We start from the raw sequence: 24,322 nt of genomic DNA on the forward strand, positions 1-24,322 counted from the left end.
AGCCAAGAGGTAATGCAGTTCCAAAAATTTATTTCCAAGTATTCTTGGAAAATAAACTTGACTGGAACTGCAATCCATTACCTCTTTGTCTCTTTTATCTTAGTAACTGCAGTTTCGTACAGACATTATAATATATACATGTATATATATATATATATATATATTGTATATGTATATATATATAAATAATTTATTGGCTGGATGCTTAACTTAAGCTGGTCGTACAGACTGTTTCACCCGAAGGATCATCAGCGATCAACCAATAAATTATTTATACTCAGCTCCTACACAGTCGAGCACTATTAGATATTGCAGTAAATCACTACTCACTTGCTTACCTATATATATACATATATATATATATATATATACATATTGTATGCTTTTCTGTAAAATGTGATTTTTTACCTTGTTAAACATTTTTAATTCAGCCCTTGCCTGCCAAGAATGTTTTAATGCTAATAAGAACCATTATTATTATTACTATAGGTAAAACAGAGAGAAAAAAGGGATTTTACCTCCCGGTTTTGTGCGTGGGAGGGTGCGTTGTGGGGTAAATGTGTGGGAAAAGACCTTCAAATCAATACCAAAGCAACACGTATATCTTATAACCTTACGTTATGGTATTCGTAGATAACATAATTCTGTTACCTTCACTCGAAATATATTACTACAAATTAAATTTCATAATAGGTTCATATCTTCGAAAGATATTATGAAACGCGAAGTCAGTAAAAAGCTGGCGTACAACGGATTTTTTATTTTTTAAAACTTTTTAATTTTGATTAAGTTTCTACACTCCTTTATTGAATTAGAAAATACCTTGGTCCAGGAATCGACCTTAATTTAACGTCATCATCCAAAGGGAGTGATCTATCGCGCGTCTCGAAATACGGATTTCTCAATCAGTTTATACATTCTCGCATGTAGCTAGATTTTGGGCACATGCAACAACATCTAGTAAAAATGTTATGTTTTCTTGATTCTATAATAAATTAGGGAGTACTAATCGTACTTCCACATTGAGGAGGAGTTCACATCTACCGTAGATGAGATGGAGTAGTGAGATAAATTGATTAATTAATCAATTGAGGGTTACTATCATTCTCTGTCTTTGATCTTTTGGAACAATTTATTATAAATCTGAAAAATGTACCTGCAATAATCGAATGTTTTGAGAGTAAAAAATTAATCTGAGAGTAATTTGCGTTTTGCATTTCATAAAAATGTATATGGCACCTTTTCAGGAAGATCCTAAATGATTTATAAGCAGGAAATTATTTTTAAAGAAATATATACAATAGCTGTCATTCCCATATTAATTCGAAGCAGGCATTGTTATGTTTAGTGGCTGACATATCAAAAAATCACATTATATTTCTTTGTGACTTCAGAATATGCCAAATTATACATCAATAACACGTGACTATCCAAACGATGAATTCCCACAACGACGTCCGTCAAAATCCATGTATTGATTTCTTCTTACATTCATTTTTTAACATACAGGCAATTGTTTAAGCCCCAACTATTCTGATTTTAGTGTAGACAAAAATGTATCAATAACAGAAAGCCTTGTAACAGTACCTCGATTAATGTACCAGTTGATCACGTAGTTTGTGTAAAAGGTGGGTATCTGGTGATTTATCTTTTGACGCTTATTGTTCAAATTCTCACCAAATATAGAAGAAAGAATTGTCATCACATTTTCATTTAGCATTTTGCTATAGTTATTATAGATTATTGGCCAAAGTTTCCATTACCATGTCTTGAATTATTCGGGTTTTTTTATATACAGTATATATGTTCACAGTGTCCTACTATGACCACCATTACACATACTTGAAATAAACGATATGAATTTAATCCACGCACATAGTCAAATGTACATTCATCATAGCAAAAACAAATATGTCATTGTCGGGTGATTGAGGATATTTATTAGCTAATAATTGGCTAATAATATTCTTTCCATTGGTGGAGCGTCAAGGATAAGTAAATTGCCATTGTAATTTGAGAGGTGTCCTCGATATTGCCAGGCCGGGTTAGAATTTTAGAATAGGGGCAGAAAGTAGGTTAGGCTAGCAAAAACAAAGTACTTATAATTCAAAGTTGAACACCTTTTCTATCTCTCTCTCAAAAAACAAAGAAAAGAGCCTTCACTCACACTCAATTACTAACTTTTAACAGGCTTTATAAGGGGGGCAAGTACAACCGGAATCCTGTTTAAATTAGCATAACCACATATTTTTCTCTAATACATTTAATCAGAATATGACCTCGTACCCCTAAAAATCAGGCGTATACCATAGGTTCTTATTCTAACTACTTTGATGCTGATATCACCAAGTGAAATCAAACCTAACCATGATACTTGTTCTGTGATGGTAACCTCTGTGCCGTAATACTTCAAACAAGATTCGAAGTTGGCAAGTCATCCAGCCTCCTTGTTGGGATTCCTCTTTTTTATTTGCAAATTGACTCTGACCATGGTCATGAGACTATAATGAAATTACGGGGGGTTGTTTTCCTTCGAGTGGAATAGATCCATTCAAATGTCTCGGGGAGGCCTTGAAAATTTTACGAATGTGATGTGCCGCTACAAAAGATTTCAATTGTCACTCTTTTGGTTAGCAGTGTAGCTACGACTGTGCATAAGCTTTCAGATGATCAGTACACCTGAAATACAAAAGAACTATATTAGGTCGTTAATCACACTTCTCTCAGATTAAGACGAGGATCGGTCATTTTCGAGTGGGATTTATATCTTTAAAGAGTGAATAATCGCTCCTTCTTGAGTAAAACTGTAAATTTATGCACAGTTCACTCTAGAAGGAGTTATCATGCACTCAAAAGATGCAAATCCCACTCAAAATAGCCGGCCCTTGTCTCACTCTGAGTGTGATTGGGACCAGATTAGCTCGTTTGCATTCAGAAAGTAGTACCCATTTCTGGATATTAATTTGTTATTTTTTATTATTTTATTATTATATACCGTAATTTCTAAACAATATTTTCTTGTGACTTGTATCGTCAATGCAAAATTAGTTTAAGCTATCAGAGTATAGGCCTACTGATGTTTTTGTTTAAAATCAAGCATCCATTTGAAGTTGTTGGTACGGGCTTATTTATTTTCTGAATCAACCTTTCTGTCAAGTGTTGTTTTGGATGAGAATATTGCTTATCATTTGTAAGGAATACCACGATTATTGATCTCACTACGACGAGTACGGATGTTTTCCTTTGTCACTATCGCTTTCTCTTAGTATTTTTTGTATGCACCTTCTTGATGAAACCATTCCGTGATTTCATTTAGAGCAGTCCTTGACTATTTCATTCCATAGGCAGCAGATTAATTAGCGATAAATTATAGTTTTCAATAATTAAGTTTATCACATTCTAGATATAGAAAGGGAGTAGCCCTAAGGTTAAGGACATAAAGGCAATAAACGATGATTTCATTGTTTTATTGCTCTCGCCACTAATTTAGTGTCAATGTCAATGCTAAAGCATAATGACGGCTTGAAATTTGGCGTGGATCTATTTATAGAAACATATTTAATTATGTCAATGTGGATTGTGACGTCTGGTGTCGAGGTTCTTTATTTTTACAATGATTTGTGGTCTGGAATAGGTCTAAAAGTAGATAGACATTCAGCCACATCAGACAAAATGAAAATGATAGTGAAGACAATTCAGGGTAATTTTCTAACCCTAAGAGCGGAATAAAAAAGAACGAAGAACAATGGCATCAACCTTAAGGGAACAAAAAAAAAGCAGACCAAAATGATCCCTTTTCACCAGAATATTCTCTGTATTAAATGTAGTAAATATCAAAAGTCGTTTCTGTTAAATGTATGAACATGATATTCAGAAATGGTGGAAAATGATATGTGAGAAACAGATAGAAAAATATTTTTGGTGAAAGAATCTCCGGGGACTATGCGTCATTGATTTACAAGGACTAAACGAACACAAGATATAATTAATTTGAAAATATGTGAACAACATACTTTGTTTCTCTTCACAATTTGAGAAAAGAAAGGTTGTAAAAATGAACAGTTTCGTCATTGTGTGGTATATTACAATACATTCAGTCGATATACAATAGTTGCATTGGTTTTTTGGTTTGTTTGTCCTCTTATTCGTAATTTGACTGTAACTGAAATGATACTTCATGCATTCGAGCACCGAACTTTAATTTTCATGATCACGTTTAGTCATTCTGTTTACCCGAGTTAAAATTGTGTTGATCTTTCACATAATTATCTGGCTGTGATGGAAAATAATAGGGTCATTACCAGAAAGTACTCTCCGTAATGGAAGAGGTCTTGAGTCCCGGGATGTATATGTGCTTTGCTAGCGCCATTATACCACCCTGTTGAAGCACCTAGAGAGTAAAATCATACCTATCACCTTATAAAAATGTTTCCTGAAGTCATTCTGTCAGAGTCCGGCCCGGGAGGCAAGAAAGTGGCGATTAATCAAGCAGTTTAATTTCCGATATTAGTTTTTCGGGTAGGGTTAATTCTTATTCCAGCTCTCTCTTTCTGTTTCGTCTTCTTTTTTTTTCTTTTTCCCTTGTCACTTTTTAATCCCCCTATCCTTCTCCCCTTTCCCATGCATACACACCCACTCGCACACACATCCAACTCTATATTCGCATATTTTCTCTTCAAATAGTGACCAAACGGCTGTCAGACAAATATATATATTGTACTCCCCCTGTCATCTTAAGCGCTTTTCTATACCCCCCGTGTTTTATATTTTTTTAATCAGAATATTAAGTGAAACTTGAAAATCTCTTGGCTTTCTTCTTTTGATCTTATATTCGATTTTGATGAGGTTTTCTATATTATGTAATGCTTTCTTGAGTTTTTTTAATTATTCAAATTTCAACATATTGCTGGAATGGAATACAAAGAAATATGCACAAAAATAGGAATTGATCATATTTTGTGTCTATTTCTTCTTATTCAAATCAAGGTACTGTTCGGGTGGTTTCGACTTTCAATTCCCTGTTTTCTCTGAGACCTTCTGGGTTTAGTACTTTATTAAACAAACTGTCCAATTGTCCAACGACTTTGAGCACTTTTTCTTTTGCGTTACGTGGTTAGATGTATAATTCTGATTAATATATGACCGGATATTAATAATATTGTATACCAATACGAATCCGTCACTTTCGCTCATTTACTGGCTGAGATCTGTCTCCATCGGAAATAGGTTGTAAAACCGACACCGTCATATGCTGAGTTTATGGCTTATACTGGGGGTAAATCCTATCCCAGCCCTGTACTCCTGCATACGCCTGCTGCTCCTGCTTGGAATAATTTCAATGCTCTTTAAATATGATTCAGATAACAAAATTAATAGTAGGTCTTTAATAAAAGCAAATAGGTAAATTATGAATACTGCAAAGATGAGGATAATGATGATGATGGTGTTGGTGTCAATAATGATAATAGTTATTATAACAATATTAAGAGTAATATAATAACAATTATAATGATGATACTTGTTATCATAATAAGTAAATCAATAATGGAAATGGTAATAATAATAGCAGTGCCTTTTAAAGCGCCATGAGCACCGAAAGGTGGACCTGTGCGCTATATAAGTAGCCACCATTATTATTATTATTAAATAATTGTAATAATTTCAATTCATAAACTGCTAACATTTATCACAAAACGACAAGGGATAAAGACTTTTGCAGTGAGATACTCATATTGAATCCATTAAAGGCTCCGTCACGATGTCCGTTATCCACTTACCTGTTCTCATCTGTGTCGAAATTTATATCTCTTTCAGTGCAGTGATAATCTCTTTCTTATCGGTATTCGATCATGAAATACAGACCTATTCCCATACCCAGAAATATGAATTTTGATGAGACGCTTAAGATTTTCGGGTCACGTGACTCTAGGGAACATTTTTCTTCCTTTCATCCTCTTAACCCATATCTGAAGTCGTATAATCCTTTTATCAATTCCATCTGTTTCCCTTGCTGCGTACGATTAAGCGATTCTTGCTCCGGGCTGTGTTAAAAATTGCATGAAACCTGACGATTCGGTTGTATTCTTGACTGTGCTTACAAGAAGGGACATCCATTCTTAAAATAAGCAAAGAAAACGCGGCATCTACATCCTTTTTCTACTTTGAGAACAATATGAACACCTGTTTAAAGATTGTAAAAGGTCAGTGGTCCCTTTTTACCTTTGTAAATATTCTGGAAGCAAGGTCTGCTTCTATCGGTAGATAATTCTAAGCATGGAATGAATAGTTGCTTGTTTATTGTCTTTTACGTTCAGCAAATACTTTCCTTTGTGGGAATGTCGAGCTGTATAGCATGAACACTTTGTGTCTTGTCTTCTCTTGAATAATACACGTCTACACGTATTCGGGGGAATAAAAGTGCTATCGTCTTTGATCCAAGGCTACCTCACAGCGCCTTACCCTTCATAAAGCACCACTTAAAAGGTAACATTATCCAGCCCAGAGAGGTATTCATGTCATAAATTGTGCCATGTCAAATGGAAAATTCCCCAATATGGCCAGCCGATAGTGTAAATTCTACGGAGTTCGTGATATTTGCAGCATGGATGGCTTATTTACGGTAATAGTTCGCTCGACCACTTCTGTAAACAGCCCGCATTGTAAAAGCCTTCATTATTATTCTTCGCGCAATTTTCAACATGAACAGAGAATTTAGATGACATAGCTCTGAATTTCATTGTCAATAAACTGTTTGGATTCTCATATATTTTTTTTCCTTTAGTCGTCCTTCTCCTCTCTTCTCCTTCGCTCAAACCAGTTCCCCTTCCATTTCTTTTGGTATCCTTTTCATTACGGATTTTCTTCATCAACGGATCTTGTCTCTGATTACATGGAAACTGAAAGAGTACTTATATTTCTACGTCATATTGTGAATACGATATCAAAATCACTCACACATATTACCTGCCTTTCAATACATCATTTCTTTTCAAATAGAAACCAAATATTTGCAGAGTCTTGACTTACACACAGAATCTTTCATCTTTAATTTCTTTCGAAATGCGGGATTCTTCTGAAAATCACATTTCTCTATCAAAAGAAGCTAGAAATATGATTCTGTTAAAAATCAACACATGATTTTAGCTGGACTGTGCAACTAAAACATGAGAAAAAAAATCAGCATACTGTACCTTAAAAAGTCTTCAATGTTTCACTTCCAATTAATATCTAGCTTTAACGAACGCCAGGGAACCTTAACATTAAACAGCTAAGCTTTAGTATCCTGTATTATTGATTAATTAATTCATTTATTTTGAAGGGGGGCAACCTCTATTTATCGGTGAATAATACAGTGTCACCATTTCAGTTTTGATCCGCCTCTCGGTAGGAAAGAATATTGGGGTAATATTATCCCAGAACCTAAAGGCTTTTAACATCACTGTTAAAATATTCTTACAACTCTGTAACTGCGGTCAAAATATAAACAAAAAAGTAAAGCGACGCATGCATGATGAGTAAGTCGCCGTATGAATATCGATCTTTTTTTGTTGAACGAGAAATAAACAAAAAAGAATAAATACAATAGAAATAGAAAGGATATAGGAGAATATAGCAAAATGGAATTGCAACTAGCAAAATAAAATGCGGGGTCGAAGAACTAAGTGGGAAAAATGAAATCAATGAGTCCAATGATCCATTGGAATTTTTAGCGGAAGACCAACCATGAATTATGAATAAGTATTGACGTCTTGAAAATGAAGAGTCAATAATGTATTCTGTGCATTACACATCATAGATATGGAGTTCCTTTTGTGTAAGATTGCGAAAACAAATTTTATGGGCGGAATCTATATGCAGCATTCCATTTTTGTAAAAGGTCTATCAAAAGGGGATATTATGAAGCGAGCAATATGATAACCCAAAACGTCAATTTGTAGGCTGGTTCCAGAAGACATAGATATATATACCGAAAGATTCCAGTGTATGCATTCAACCATTTTTCATTAAACATATTTAAACTAATTTTTTGCTTTGTTCATGATGAATCCTTTTTTTACGATATTTTTGTTGACATTTTTCAATTTGAATATAAGGTAAGAAGGGACCACATCACTATCTGATGTCATGATAGACACAACTTTGCTTGGGCATTAAAATAATTCCACATACTCGTTACCTTTGAAATAGACAAAAAAATCCTCGGCTAATGTCTTGGATGTGTCTGTTTCTGTTACAAAAGTATCTCGTAAATGCGAGTAATTTTTACTAATGACCTTCATGACGTGTATCATTTTGTATACTAATAATTGCACCAAAACGACTCTTTAATCAACTTGTCTGAAACTCTGAATCAATTTGGGTTAAGAATGTGTTATGATGTATTTAAAAATGACAGTGATACCTACTAGAAATAATTATATAGCCATGTTAATCTATGAGTTGTTTATTTTTCACAGTGATTGATGGTGTTTCTATATTTTCTCTCTACAGCAAAAGAAAAAGAAAATGTCAAATATCTTCGACTTCATTCACTTTATATTGCTGGAAAATACATTTAATGTTATTCTCTAAACAGGAGAAAACCCTTCTCCACCACAAAAAATTTACATTATTTTAATATTTTAAACCCCTGTTCTTATTGTACAGAAGTGCCTGCGTGAGTGGTTCCCACAACCACAATGTGGCCGAAGGGCCGAACAGCAATTCTCATCATTAATTCAACTCATTGTGTCTCAAAGAAGGTCATTCATTTTTTTTTTCAAACCGTTGTTCTTGACAGACACAGCAGAAATCGAAGAAAGTTGGAACAATTAGTACGGAGTAACAACTTGGAGCTTTCAGACATCTTAAAAGCACTTCAAAGAGGTATGGATCTACTTAATATAGCAAAAAAGTGGCGAAAGTATGATGAAAATTCTGTCAAAAAATAACGAAATTATGTTTTTAAGTGTTAACTTTGGGACGTCAGATACGAACAGTTCCTCCATTTGCCACGTGATATAAGTTTTTTTAATGTTATTTTATGGAAAAATATAAAGTGATTTTATTTGTCTGATGGATATATAATTTCATACCCCCTTCAATAATAAGAATTTTAATTCACCTTGTTTAACTAAAAAAAAGTTGATCTTACATCATAAAGGAGCAGCTGCGAACATATGACGTCATGACTTAAAAATGTAAATAATTCATATTACATAATTCTTTTATCATTTGATGGATTTTCTTCAAACCTTTACCAATATTTTTCTATAATTTTATTCTTTTATTCAAACAGGCTTTCTTTTAGGGTGAACTTCCCCTTAAAATTACATTCAACATAGAAAACCCCACAAAGTTCAATAAAAATAGGATAAAACAGTTTTATGGACTACATGACATCTTTCAATATCAGAGTGATCTTGCGAAAGTATTTTTCTTCTCCGAAAAGACATCAAAAGGATTAAATAAGTAAGATCATCATGTTTTACAAGAAAGGTTGTTTTAATACAAAATTAAATGATTTATGATTCGAATAAAGATTTCGATTTCGGTCAGACTTTTAATATTTTGATTTCTTAATCACGTATTATTTTCATTGATATCAATTTCAGGCCAGAATACCATTTTGTATTGTTATGGTTGTTCAAAAAAGGTGTAGCGTTAACCAATCACTTGTTTATGACTTTAAAATTGCCATTAGGGACCCAAACATCTTACATTAGCAACAACATTTCGGGTGCTGTCTCGCAATGAAAAAGATGTAAAATAAAAATAGAGTTCAGTTCAATACAATTTCAGCATGTACACATTAGAGGTACCTATGTAACATAATAAAAAGCAAAGTCCCAATGCAGGATTCGGATTGGATCTTACTATCAAAGGCAGTAAAAAAAATAATGATAAGGGGAAACGTACTTTTATGTATAGACGTTTTTCCCTATTATACTTACGTATCAAATTTTTTCTTACTTATTACATTTTTATTTTGTTGGATAACTGTAAGTTTCAAACGTTGTCTTTTCATGCATATGCCGTATGTCAATTCAACGAAGTGCGCTTTCGATTTGAACTCTTCTATTTCTTTAAACGAATTGACACATACAAGACATGAGATATTAGGTATCATAATGGTAGGATGAACATGAACTGAGATGGAATGACGGTTTAGAGTTACCTATCACATACTAGTTTAGACAATGTCAGATGAATTTACGAAAGAAAAAAATCATGAACCTTTGAACATTTTGGTATCAGACACAGAACACTACAAATAATGCCTTAGCATTAGTCGTTCAAAACGGAAAGTACACATTATATTACAGGGCCTGTCTATAAACATTGACTCTGAACATCTATGAACAGAGTCAGAAAAAGTACACTTCTGTAATCGGCGATTTAATGAAAAAAGGGATATTCGAACACAATACTCTCATTAATGTCCCCAAAAGTAGACAATCTACAGAACAATTTGACACTATATTTACATTTCAGGGAGTATACGTTTACGGTTGGAAACGATCGATAATTCTTTGTTGTGATGACAACTTCGATTTCACCCATTGAAAGGGACTCATAATCTATACATCTATGGCAATATCAACAAAGATAATGACTATGATGATGAATATAGAGATTGTACTACTTATGATGATGATGATGGTGATAATGATAGTACAGTACAATCAATTTAGAAACTATTTTAATAAGTTCTTAAATGAGAAAAAGTTACTGTGTCATTCAGGATTTGTATTTTCCACATTAATGAATAATTATCATCATTATCATGATTATCGTTTGAAGGAAAAAGTTATTTTACGTAGAGGAGTAACATACAATTGGTGCCTTGAGATTAGGTTCTCTAAATTTATATTTCCCATATTCCATTGGAATAGATATTAGTTTAACGGCATTGAATTTATCATTATCTTATCACAGAAATGCTAGGTAGATCATACTTTCCGATAGTAAAATGTGCATATTCTCTATTCTCAATCAATGATAGTTATTAAGTAGCGATTTTCCACCCGAGGCAATTCAATTAATAGTCCAATTTCCTGCTATAATAGGTATCATTTTACCAATGATTTAACAATTACTAGTATATAGTTGCTTTGTTTAAATACTAACGATCATACAAAGGAAATAATATTGACAATTAATTTGTTAGAATACTTTAACCTAAAAATTTTGATCAGCTGGCCTTGAATTGAGTCATGCATGCTGACTAAATGTAAAATTGGTAATCGTGCAAATTAATAAACCAAGTCATGTTTCCTTTCCGGCGGCTACGGTGCCAATAGATGCGACTGAAAATGACACTGATACTTCACAGCATTCATTTTGAATTCATCCCAGCATTAAAATATACGGCAAATTTGCTTTTCTTAATGGGACGGTTATTGCGGCAGAAGGTTGCTCGCATCGCCCACTCTGAAAATTATTACGGTAAATTTATAGAAAACAAAAACTATTTAAAGGATAGGTGTAATTGTTTTATATTCTGAAAGTTAATATTGGTGACACTGAAGAACGATGCCCTTCGGCAGTCACGTTTATAGCTTTGGAACTCTTATAAGTAATTATATTGATATTGACGCTCATGAGAAGTTATTATTTAGCCCCCCTTAAATTTCCACCAGTGTATTTTGATCAAATACTATTGTCCTCCCCCCCCCCGAACAAAGGATTCTGGTTTTTCTTTGAAAAGTATTTTTTAAGCAAAAACAATCCAAAGAAAGGAAGTCTGAGATTGCGCACTACAAAAATGTTGTTTTGAGTGTACCTGTATGTAAAGGTTTAGAAAGCGTTTGCAATTATGACGCCGTTTTGTGTTTACTATTCGCAATATAAGTATTAATATTCAATGAACACCTGGGGTGTTTAATCAATATTTTCATCCGACAAGTTGTTGCTGAGAGGCACTGTTCCTACGGTTACTTTCGGATAAAAATGGGACTTGTCAGATAAAACGTCCGACAATTCCTTTCATGAAACGATCCCCTGATCATTACAAATAGAAATGATTACGACACCATTGAAAGAAATCCAAGGTCAAAACGTGTCCCTGTCTGTTAGATTAATGAACACTGTATTATCTTTTAGTTATATATCATTAAACGTATATAGTTTGAATTACATTGAGAAGGCTGCTTGGTTATTCATACGGAAAACTTTGTTCATGCATGATTTTTTGCCACTTATATTGAGCAATATTCAATAATTGATATTGGTTATTTATATCATCAATGACTGCACTTGAATAGCCATGATGGCATATTGGATGTACGTGCAGATTTTAAGCGCTATGTCATGCAAATGCCTGCAATACTTACCTTATTTTTGGTCACTTTACTGATGTTAGCCAAACTTTAATCTAGAAACAAATGAGTCCTGAACCCTCTTTAAAATATAGCTTTAGCTTCAATGTCATCCAGAATAACTTGATGTTTTAAACTGGTTCCTCATATTCTTCTTTTTTTCTGCAGATAATGGATTACCGTGGACCAGAGGCCAAATACCGTAATACCGGCTTATTCCCTCATAGATTTTTGTTATGTACCTTCGATACGTCCCCCTCCCGTCCATTATAAGCTCTCCGAAGACGCCCCGATATTGTAAGAAACCCGTATTGTTTATGAAACCAGACTTTTCGTGGTGTATATTGAAATAATTGTACGTAGTAAAATACAAATTATCATTATTTATTACATTCAGGACCAGGCACGGCGTAACTGAATGCGTTGGGAATTTAATATGAGAGATATTAAACTTTTAACTCGATAACACTCCACGGGAAAGCTGGTTTTTAACATGCCTGAACATCAAGTGAATAAAAATCATTTTCGTAATGCTTATGTTAATTAGTTTGCTTACGTCATTGCCTAGGGAAGTCTTATTTTCGCAGAAAAGAAATAAAAGATTGTTTTAACGGCAATACTATCTATCAATCAGGTGCTTGTGTAATTCAAATCTACAGAAATTGTATGATATCACAACTTTCATAGGTTTATGGAAAAGAATGTTGTGTTGTATAAAACAGGCTGGGTTTGTCATCAGGAAAACCCCGATATAATCTTTTAATGATTGTTTGCGGGTTCCTGAAGTTTGAATAGCGATAGTTTATTTATTGGGTTAAATGGAATGGCCTTGTTGTTGAACTATAGCTAGACATATATTAGAGTGGGATAACGTTTGAAACGTTTTCTGTATTGGAAATTGAGATGGAAAAAGTACGGAATGTTGATACATGTTGTTACGTAACATGAATATTTTTTTTGGTTTGCTTGCACGTTTCTTTTAAAAAAGAAGTTGATGTATGTAAATATTATGCTTTCAGACCATCGTTTTGCTTTGAGGTTCGATGTAATGTAAGTTTATGCTTATAGTCTCGTTCGATAGTGCATGTATCGCATCCTGATATATGCACTATAGAATAGAAAATGTTAATTTCTTGTCATAAAAGCCTACGGAAGGTGAAGATACGAAATGTGTTAATAGAGATAGAATATATCATAAAATTCATTTCAATTTAATCAGATGCTTTATTTTGGGTACATAATGTATATGTGTAAGTCAGGAAAAAGTATTTCAAGGACATTTTATCGAATTGTTTGTGAGATAACGTGTACATATCATTGACATTCATGTCTTAGAATTTGATGAAAAAATAGGACATCATTCCTCTCTGTCATGTGTATGTATAAACAAATAATTGCTAATTATTGCAGTATTTCTAGATGCATGAGAAAAACCTATAACGTTAATGTTGAGAACTACATATAGAAATGAAATGGTCCTGTTGCATTAAAAGAAAATAGGTGATATTCTGATATTTCCTTCCCTTTTTTATGTTAATTCATTATAGGGTGATCATTTACCAAATTGAAATTCAAAGAAATCGTTTCACGACAAGAATCACCTTCAATACATATTTATGTCAACTGTTTACGTATATGGAGTCGATTTAAAAATTAGAAATAACAATCTGTGCTCAATTTTGTTTATCGTAATCTGGGTATATACGAAATAATTACGACATGAGCAGTTGTTATTGATATAGATTAGACCCAATTTCCAATTTTGTTTCAACGAAGACGGCCTACATTATCTTTTCGAATAGCTGATGACGTAGGAGCCTTCTGCTTTTTCTCTTGTTCAATAATATATTTATTACATGATGCAAAGCATTGTCATAACAGTACTTGGAAGAAACCCACGTGGACTTTACAGATGTTCTTTTCTCTTGATAGGGCAACGAGACACGTACATGTATAACGTTGTGTTTCCCAGGCCATCTAACTATCATGATTGATTTGGCTCTGATTAGGATACGTTTGCATTAGGAAATTGGCCCCATTTTTTGTTCATTAACTGTGGCCTCTGTGTGTTTTGACCAGTCTTGACGTATACTGAGTCTATTTATGGTTCTATGGAGTGAATATCACAGCGCTTTCGTCTTGTTGATATTTGAAACGATGTCTTGTAAAATAGGTTTCTTCTGCATTTTGAAAAATAAATCACAATATTCAACATGTATTTCTACATATCATTTATTTCTATAAACTGTTGTGGGTCAAAAATATGAAACATATATACCCTGCCAACCAGGGGCGGATCCGGGATTTTCCAAGGGAGGGGGCATTTTTCCTGATGAAAAATTTCACATGCCCCCCCCCCAAAAAAAGCGAGTTTTAACCAAAAATGAAGGGTATTTCGTTCACGAAAAAAAATTAGCAAGCAAAAAAAAAAGGATCTTCACTTTCAAGGGGGGGGGGGGCAAACTTCTGTTTTAAAGCAATTTCTACATTAAAAAAATTATTGTGCTTCTCAAGGGGGGGGGGGCGGCACGGGCAGCCCCCCCCCCTCCTGGATCCGCCAGTGCTGCCAACCCATATGGTGAGTGAACAGATGTATTAAATGCTGAAATGTATGCAAACAAGAAAGGAGAATGATGTATAAGTTGAGCAATTAGCAGACCTACTTGTTTAAGGACAAGTCTACCCCCAAAAAATATGATTTAAATAGAAAGAGAAAAAACCACGAAGCATACCACTGGAAATGTCATCGAAATCGGATGTAAAATAAGAAAGTTATGACATTTTCAACTTTCGGTTAATTTCACAAAACAGTAATATGCACATCCAAGTCGGTATGCAAATGATGGAACTGATGACATCACTCACTCACTATTTATTGTATTCATTTTATCAAATTAAATATGAAATATTCTAATTTTCTCCTCATTGTCCTATGAAACATAGTTTTATTTTTCCCTGAACCTGCAGAATTACCATTATCTAACCTTTTATGTTTCAGGCAAGTTGGTCCTTATTTTCAAATCTGTAAAAAATGAAATTTTGTATAATTCAAACATTAAAAAACAAAAGAAATAGTGAGTAAGGGACATCATCGATCCTCTCATTTGCATGTGACTAAATTATGCATAAAACCATTCTGTGAAAAAAATAAGCAAAACTTCAAATGTCATAACTTTCCTATTTTAGACCTGATTTTGATGAAATTTTTCGGCATTATGCTTGTCTGATTTTTCTCTATTGATTCAAATCAACATTTTTTTTAGGTGGACCTGGCCTTTAATATTTTGGAAATACCATTGGAGATGTATATTTCTTATTATAAAAGAGGGTAAGAGATATAGAAAGTAATACTTAAAGTTAACGAGAGAAAGAGAGAGACGGCTGTTGTAAGGAGGATGAGAGGGGTTGTTATTTAAAGAGCACAATGAAGAGAGAAGAGGAGAGCGCGCACAGTAGAGACGCAAGCTTAGATGGAAAATGGGAAACTTGAAGGAGAAAAAAAAACACTGCATGGGAAAAAGTAGTCTTGGAAAGCGGCATCGGGTATAGAAGAATAACATAGTCGCAGCAATTAGTGACATAATAGCTTTGATAAAGGAGGTAAAATAAATTATTCACAATCTGGGCGGAAAAGTATAAAGGGGGTCTGTTGGAGATATTTAGCACAGGCCATATACCCCGAAGTCATTCTGTTGTTAGGGGGAGGGGCAGGGGACTGCAAAAGAGTTTCGTCATCAAGAAAAATAGGAAAATCGCGCCAGAGCATTTAGCAGGTCCCTCGATTCTCCCATTTTCCATGGCCCTTGATGGAACTAGTCTGTCAAGCAGGGAGGGATGGGGGAATTTTCGTTCTTTTCTCACTAATTTTATTTTATACTTTATACTGCTTGGCTCTGATTGATTCCTGGTAGATCACTCACAATATTCTATATGCTCATAAAGCATGAATTATATGATGTTTATCAAGCTCTTGAAAGAGAATGAGAATTACAAGATTTAACAGAGAATAAGAATTACCAGTCAATAAAGACCATGGACAAACGCACATGAATATGGCATTTCCTGATTTTTTTTAATTTATGTATTGTCTCAGAGTGGGAATAATGAGCATGTAAGAAAAAAGTCGCCTTTCATGTTTGTAAACTCCTTCTTTTTAAATAATTCATAAAAAACACAGACAACCATTAGCTTTTAGCAACATTAAATCCCACTAACAATTCTACACATCCACATCCTCCCCAAACACACACACCCACTCCCTCGCACGTACACGTACCACACACCTTCACTTGCGAGCACCCTCACATGCCCCTATTGGCACACATTAATCTAACAAACAACCAACACAAACCGACCTGCATACACAAATTCACTCACTCTTCCCATGGACCCATGCTCCTCCTTACCCACCTGTTATCTCCTTTGTTTCTTTATTTTTTTCTTTTCTGACTACACTTTATTCCGAGATCATTCATTTCCTTGTCAAAGATTTTTCCCCAGGCTGCCAGGCATCTATGTTTTTTCACGTTTCTAGATCACTTAATTGTGTAACTCTTTGACTTCAAATAATCCTGTCACGATCATCCAATGCTCAATTTGCTTCGTGTGCCGTGTTTGATCATTATCATGTTCAGGGTTTATTCACTTGCCCGACCCTAGTCCTTTTCTTCTCTCTAGCTAATGTGTGCATTTTGGTCACGCATGAAGATTGGTCTCACTCATCTCACCTTTTTTAATTCCTCCTTCATCAATATGTTGCCTTTTTTCAATTTATCATTTGACTTTCCCACCCTTCCCTCCTTTTAAAAAAAGTCGAGTCCGTCATCAGCCATCCATTTCTGACTTGTTATCATGTCAAACGCAACGCTTTCAACACCACTCAGCGTACGAATTACAAACAGTCTTTGATTGGGAACCCGGCAATTATAGCTCATCATCGTTCGCTTTTTTTCCCGGGCAAATTAGCCGAAACTTATTAACCTCTTGTCTCCTCGCATTACCGGCTTTAAGACGAGTAAACATGTTTGAAGGTCCCCAGCGACAGATGAGGAGTTTATTTGATGAAGGATGGATGCGGTCTTCTCTTGAAAAGGTTAACGAGGGATGACCATGCTGGACATCATGGGAGTGAGATGTACTAGTTCAGAATGAGCGTTTGGAAATTTGTTCTTGCGAAATAAAATTGCTCCGAACTTCGTCAGATCTGAGGAGATGGAATCGGGAATAGGGGTAATGCCGCAAATTAAATTCCATTTTAAATTTACCGCAGCGTGATTCTTGATAAAGGATAGACACGGACGTAAGAAAAATAAGAATGGAAAGGCCAGTATCGGATGCGATCAACAAAGATTTAAACATTATGGATAGCTCAGTCGGTAGAGCGGGGGATTCGTATTCCGGTGACCCGGATTCGATTCCCAATTGGTGCGCTAGTGCCCTTTGGTAAGGCATTAATCCTCTAGTACCAGGTCCTTCGGAGAGGACCTTAAGCCGTCGGTCCTCTGGTTGCTTGCTTACAAGCATTCATGCTTTCTTAGCAATCAGGTAAATAATCACCACCAATATGAGCATGATGAACAAGGATGATGATGGTCGATGAAGTCGAATTACGAAAGACAACAAGAGGGACTCAGTAAAGAAAATCTTTATCTCGAGATGTGCGGGAAACCCTTTTAAGCTGAGAAAGTAGGTGAAATAGTAAAGCTATAGATCAGGTCATTTTCACTGTACCCTAACTTAAATTCATTTTTCCAATGAAATGATAATGAATACTGTCATCATGGGATTTCCATAAATAAACTGATTGATTGGTATTAAATCCCTTCTGATTAGTTCTAACAGAGTGCAATTGAGGTTACCACTGTTGAGGCTTTTGCAGCGTAGGACAGACACGAGAGAATACATCTTACCCATAAAGCCATGTTTGATACCACGTGATCTACAGTAGATGTGGACTCATAGTCTTATGAAAACATTATTTTAGCGATCTTTCTTACTTCTCTATCAATCAATGATGTTTCTAATGCCAATATCTGTAGCACAAAAATCTTCTGAATGATATTTCAAAGGTTACATTTTGTATGAATGTGCTTGAAAATATCGTCGGCGTTCATCCGAACCGTCGTATCAGTCAGTTTTGGTCAAAAAGTCGATTTCCAGATTTTTGCAGAAAATGAATGTACAAGTCCTATTCTATTCATAAGTGAATTTCTAGGCAGCAATTTATTTTAGTTTCTGAGATATGAGGGGATTTTCACGGCGATGCCATAAATTTTTTTAATAAAATGCCCAAATCCCATTAGAAACGTGTAGCAGAGCGATACGACGTTTTGACTGACCTCGCGCATTGAAATCGCGGTCAGGGTTGTTGTTTTCCCTATGGCGTTTTTGTACAGATACCATTGTAAAGCAATTGTCTTGGTCATCTAACCATGTTTTTTCTAGCAATGAATATACTGTAAGGCCGGAGAACTAAGTGTGAACATTATATAGTAAACTTTGAAGTCGATTTCCTCTCAAATGGGTTTTCAACCGCCCTATGTTGATACGACGGTTCGGATGACCGCCGATATATGGAGATATATCGAAACGTATTTAAGTGATTACAGTCTAGCTGGAAGCACACCTAAGTCTACCTCTTGAACTTCTAGAACTACAACTACTCATATCACTACTACTTCTACTACTACTACTACTACTACTACTACTACTACTACTACTACTCTACTACTACTACTACTACTACTACTACTACTACTACTACTACTACTACTATTACTACTACTACTACTACTACTATTACTTCTAATACTTCTAATACTATTACTACTACTACTACTACTACTACTACTACTACTACTACTACTACAACTACTTCTACTTCTTCTTCTTCTACTACTACTACTATTACTATTACTTCTACTACTTCTAATACTACTACTATGACTACTACTACTACTACTGCTACTACTACTTCTACTACTTCTACTACTACTTCTACTACTACTATAGGCCTACTACTACTACTACTAGAACTACTACTACTACTACTACTTCTACTTCTACTACTACTACTACTACTACTACTACTACTACTACTACTACTACTTCTACTACTACTACTACTACTACTACTACAATAACAACAAATACAACTACTAGTAGTACCTGGTCAATGTTTCCAAAATATAATTGCACCCCTCCAATTCTCTGGCATTTTCATCCGTTAATTGGGCAAAGAATATCAATTTTTATCTAGAATTAGAGAAAATCTGTTTTCTTTTGGGTATTTTGTCAGTCTATACATAAAGATACTGACATTTCTCAATTACTATGCATGAAAAGTCAAGGTCGAAGATTATACCCTTTCCACCTTGAAATAACATGACCACCCTCGCAAAACCTAAATTAGAAAGATATTCAGAGAGTAATCTAGATAAAAAAAAGTTTCCAATGTATCACAGGCACAGCTGATTTTATTGATCGTTTCGGCTCAAACAGGGTAATCTGGGTGAGTAGTAGGGGGAAACAGGTCGAGGGCTAAACGTGGCTAGTACGAAGTAATGGATGGGGCAAATTAGCGCGCCACATTCGAAACTGAACGATGGCCTCGAACACGCTTTCTGGCAAACTGAATCCTTGTAGATTAATGAGACATGGGTGATCGGAAAACTCTTCTTTCTTTAAGGATGAGAAAAGACAAAAAGGGAATAAAGGACACAGAGGTGATGTTGAGATTAAATGTCGTTAATGCTCGCATGTCCATATAAACAGGAAATAGGGGTTATATGGCGGAAGTGGGACAATAGCACATGTGACTTCAGGCAAAAATAATATCGTAGATTCGTCGAATGTATGGCAGCCATGACTAGGATTTTGCTAAACGTAATAAGGGAAAATCGACCGAGAGTACAAAATAGGACAAAACAGCTATGATGATAAATTCTGCATTAATAGACAAACTGTTGAACAAGATACAAATTTTGCTGATATAAATGGTAGGCGAAAAGCGGAACTGATATCCATCCAGATTTTGCTATTCCATATACAAAAAGGGTCTGATCTTACTGCCAACATCCTTAAGAAAAATGCATTTTCCCCCAGGATTTCAGAGAGTGAATAGAAATATTGATAGATGTAATGGGATAAGGTGAAGTCTTAAAGTGATGAATGCCTACTGAATTATGGAAAAAGTAGTTGTAAGAAAAGGATTGATTGATTGACATTTCACGACACCACCAACACAATGTGTCATATAAGTTTCTGTGAAAGAAAAGGGGGAATATGGAATTCAAATAACATAAAAGGGGCAAAGAATAGAGATAAATGAATACGATAGTGGCAATAAAATGGAGAGTGAAAAGAAAAAAAAACACATTATCCTACTCTAACACAAATAAATAAGTATAAGATTAAGACACGATATACGTTGATTAATTAATTGCCGAACGGAGAATAAAATAGGAAAGTTGATGTGTCGTTTGCAGGAAAAAAAACTCCATTATCTCAGGAGGATTAAAGCAATAATGATTTATAACTACGCTTCAATTATGCATGGAATATTGATTGCATGAATATGCCCTCACTAAATGTGACCGTAATTGGTGTTCAGAACTGGGGGACCTTTGAGCCATAAACTGCAAAATCTCTCGTCTTTTTAAAGCAATTTGAGGGATCATCACCCTCTTTGTAGAGTAACGACAATTGTTTTGTTCATGTCTACATCTATTCACACTCAAAAACTCACATATCCCCCTTTTCCATCCATCAATCAATGATTTGCATAACCCCCTCCTAAAAAAACCCATACATTTCTTTTTGTAGGTGAAGCGTTCTCCTATGTTCCGTTAAGACTGTTTTCGTGAACAAACAAAAGCCGACATTACATTACAAAGTCATATGCATTTAGACAATTGTTCAGTGTTAGACAGAATGATAGATAACCATGAGAAGAATGATAAAGGCCTGGGACCAAATTTTCAAAGATGTGATGTTGGTTTGTTAAAAAAAATCACAAGTCCACCAAAAAAAGGTTTTGAATGAAAATCAATCGAGGTAAGGAAAAGAGCACAAAACAAAATCAGTGATGAGAAGAGATCCGTGGGATCCGCAGGAAAATTCTCTTTTTTAATGCAACGATGGACTCAGAGCAATATGTGCCTGTGGTATACAATCTCATCATTTGCCTACAATACGACCTTTCCTTTCATGTTCATTCCGTTTCATATCATATTCATTACTACATTAATGATTTATTAAAATGGGGATCCAACAATTAGGCAGTGTGCTTTTTTCCCCATGATTAAGCTCAAGAGCATTTTGAAGCCCCTCGGTAAAATAAGAAAATATTTCTGTCATCGCTTATTGTGTCAAATCAACAGAGCATGCATTATTATTCCCTTTTTAACGTATTGCTTATTATGCAAAAGAAATAGATTATACGCCTATAATGTGATATTATCTTATTCACAAAACTTTGTATTTCACTTCCTTACTTCTTTTTCTTCTTCAACTGCTACTCCCCCTTCTTGCTTCTCCTTTCCCTTCTTTTTTCTTCTTCTCAGTCGTGACAATTTTCTTTCCTCCTATAATCTCTTCTTCAAGTTCATTCTTTCTATCTTCCCTTTATGTTGTCAAGGTGTGCTTTACTCTTTCATTTTTTTTTTATTTCTGCAATCACCAATTTATAATAGTTTTATGTAATTTTTATGTTCATAATGTGCTAACTGTATACTTATTCATATTTTATTATTAGTCCTGTACTTCGTTCTAAATCGAGTAACCTGAACTTATTTTCATTGTATGTTACTCCACTTTGTTTTACATTGAATAAAGGTGATAAATAAAAAATACGCTAAAAATAATTGGTCAGTGTTTTGATAGCAATCCGGTCGCATGCTTTTCATCAGGTATTTGACCTCTTGGTTAAAACATACCGAATAACTGTAAATATTGTATTGTTTTGTCATTATTATTATCATTATTATTGTTATCACTATTATTATTTCAATTATAATTGATGTTATTATAATTATAATTATTATCGTTATTACTGTTGATGTTATCATTATCATTTATCATAACTATTCTTATATTAAAGGAGGATATTGATATTTAACTCAGACACTTCTATCATATATATTTTCATTTTAATTCTATTCATTGTTGATTTTTTAGGATATGATCTGTGATAATGATCTTATTTAAAAGGCAAAATAAGTTCTCAGTTATTTGCTGTTATTACCCTTACTTACTATACGAAAAAGATGGATTAATCACTGAGAAATATTTAGCCAATAATAACATTAATGTGCAACATTAATCTATTACTACCCGGCTACAGCACGGCTAGTCTGATCAAGTCCGTGGTCTGATCAGATGGCTGAGCATTTAAAGGTCAAGTCCACCTCAGAAAAATGTTGATTTGAATCAATAGCGAAAATTGAGACAAGCACAATGCTGGAAATTTCATCAAAATCGGATGTAAAGAAGAAAGTTATGACATTTCAAAGTTTCGCTTATTTTTAACAAAATAGTTATATGAACGAGCCAGTTACATCCAAATGAGAGAGTCGATGATGTCACTCACTCACTACTTCTTTTGTTTTTTGTTGTTTGAATTCTACAATATTTCAATTTTTGCCTGAAGCACAAAATGTTCAAATAATGGAATTCCACGTGTTCAGGGAGGAATGAAACTTCATTTCACATGAGAATGACGAGAAAATAAAAACATTTCATATTTCTTATAATAAAATACAAAAGAAATAGTGAATGACTGATGTCATCAGTTCCTCATTTGCATACCGACCGAGATGTGCATATCTATTTTGTGAAATGAAGCGAAAATTTAAAATGCCATAACTTTCTTATTTTACATCCGATTTTGATGAAATTTTCAGTGTTATGTTTGTTGAATTTTTCTCTTTTTATTCAAATCAAGTTTTTGTTGGGATGGACTTGTCCTTTAAGGAACTCCTGCTTACCTACCTGGTAGCCGTTAACTACATCTGGATGGAGAGTGGCATATGTGAACGCCTTAATTGTCGAAGGACGTAAGTGATGTGGTGGGATTTGAGCCCGGGACATGGTGATTCAAAATCTGGGGACTTATGCTCAGCCGCACTGTAAGTTTGAGCTTGGGTAATTATACCAATTTAACACTAAAGCACAAATAATAATTATAATAATAATAATATAGGGTATTTATGTTGGCCACATATCCACCTTGTTAGGTGCTCAAGGCGCTCCTATATTACCTGGCTAAGCTAGGCGTTCATAGCACACATAGCTTTTTAAGGAATTACTTCCTACCGGTACCCATTTACCTCACCTGGGTTGAGTGCAGCAAGAAAGGAAATGATGTCTCAGTCTCACCTGCGAAATGCAACAAGATTAGGCCTATGTATAATTTCTCTTGACGTCGGCATAATTGCAATAATGATACTTTTCCATGAAATGAAGCACGATGAGCATAAAGACCATCCACACAAAAAGTACGCAAGTATCAATGTGTTCAATATGGGGGGGGGGAGATAGATTGTTTCATTAATCTGGAGCACCCAAATTTTCTTATTTTTTTTCTCACATTTTCCTCGAGGAAAAGGTGATGCACGCTTTAGTGTCAGACCAGATTCTTGGTACAATGTTAACACTCTACATCAATAATAGCGAAAGCTTCGAGCAATATACGATCCGTCATTTATATCTGCAGTATTGATACAATCTGTGGCACCGTAATCACCTAATCTCTCCCCTGGGAGCAAACACTCTTCTGAATCGAAAGTTCTAATCATTTTTCCACTTCGTGCAAATTGTTTATATTCAAATTCAATTTCGAATGACACAAATAAATGGGAACTTTTACCCTCCGGTTGCAAAGGTGTTTCATCTCATCAATGACTATTGATGACTGAATATTAATTGCATCAATACCTTTTGTCTTTGTCTCTTACCTCAGTAACTTTTCTGTAGTTCACCCCTTCTCTATCTCTGTTTGCCTGTATCTTGTGGGTGTCTCTCTT

The 24,322-nt window shown here is 34.6% G+C and overlaps 1 long non-coding RNA gene across 1 annotated transcript; it reads left to right on the forward strand.

Moving 5' to 3' along the window:
* The first annotated feature begins 8,736 nt into the window (after positions 1 to 8,736).
* Positions 8,737 to 14,511, forward strand: LOC121406552. Its single transcript, XR_005968825.1, has 2 exons — positions 8,737 to 8,865; positions 12,468 to 14,511. It is a non-coding gene; the product is annotated as an uncharacterized LOC121406552 (long non-coding RNA).
* The last annotated feature ends 9,811 nt before the right edge of the window (positions 14,512 to 24,322 follow it).

The sequence above is a fragment of the Lytechinus variegatus genome, chromosome 1 (genome assembly GCF_018143015.1).
Source record: "Lytechinus variegatus isolate NC3 chromosome 1, Lvar_3.0, whole genome shotgun sequence".
NCBI classification, from domain to species: Eukaryota; Metazoa; Echinodermata; class Echinoidea; order Temnopleuroida; family Toxopneustidae; genus Lytechinus; species Lytechinus variegatus.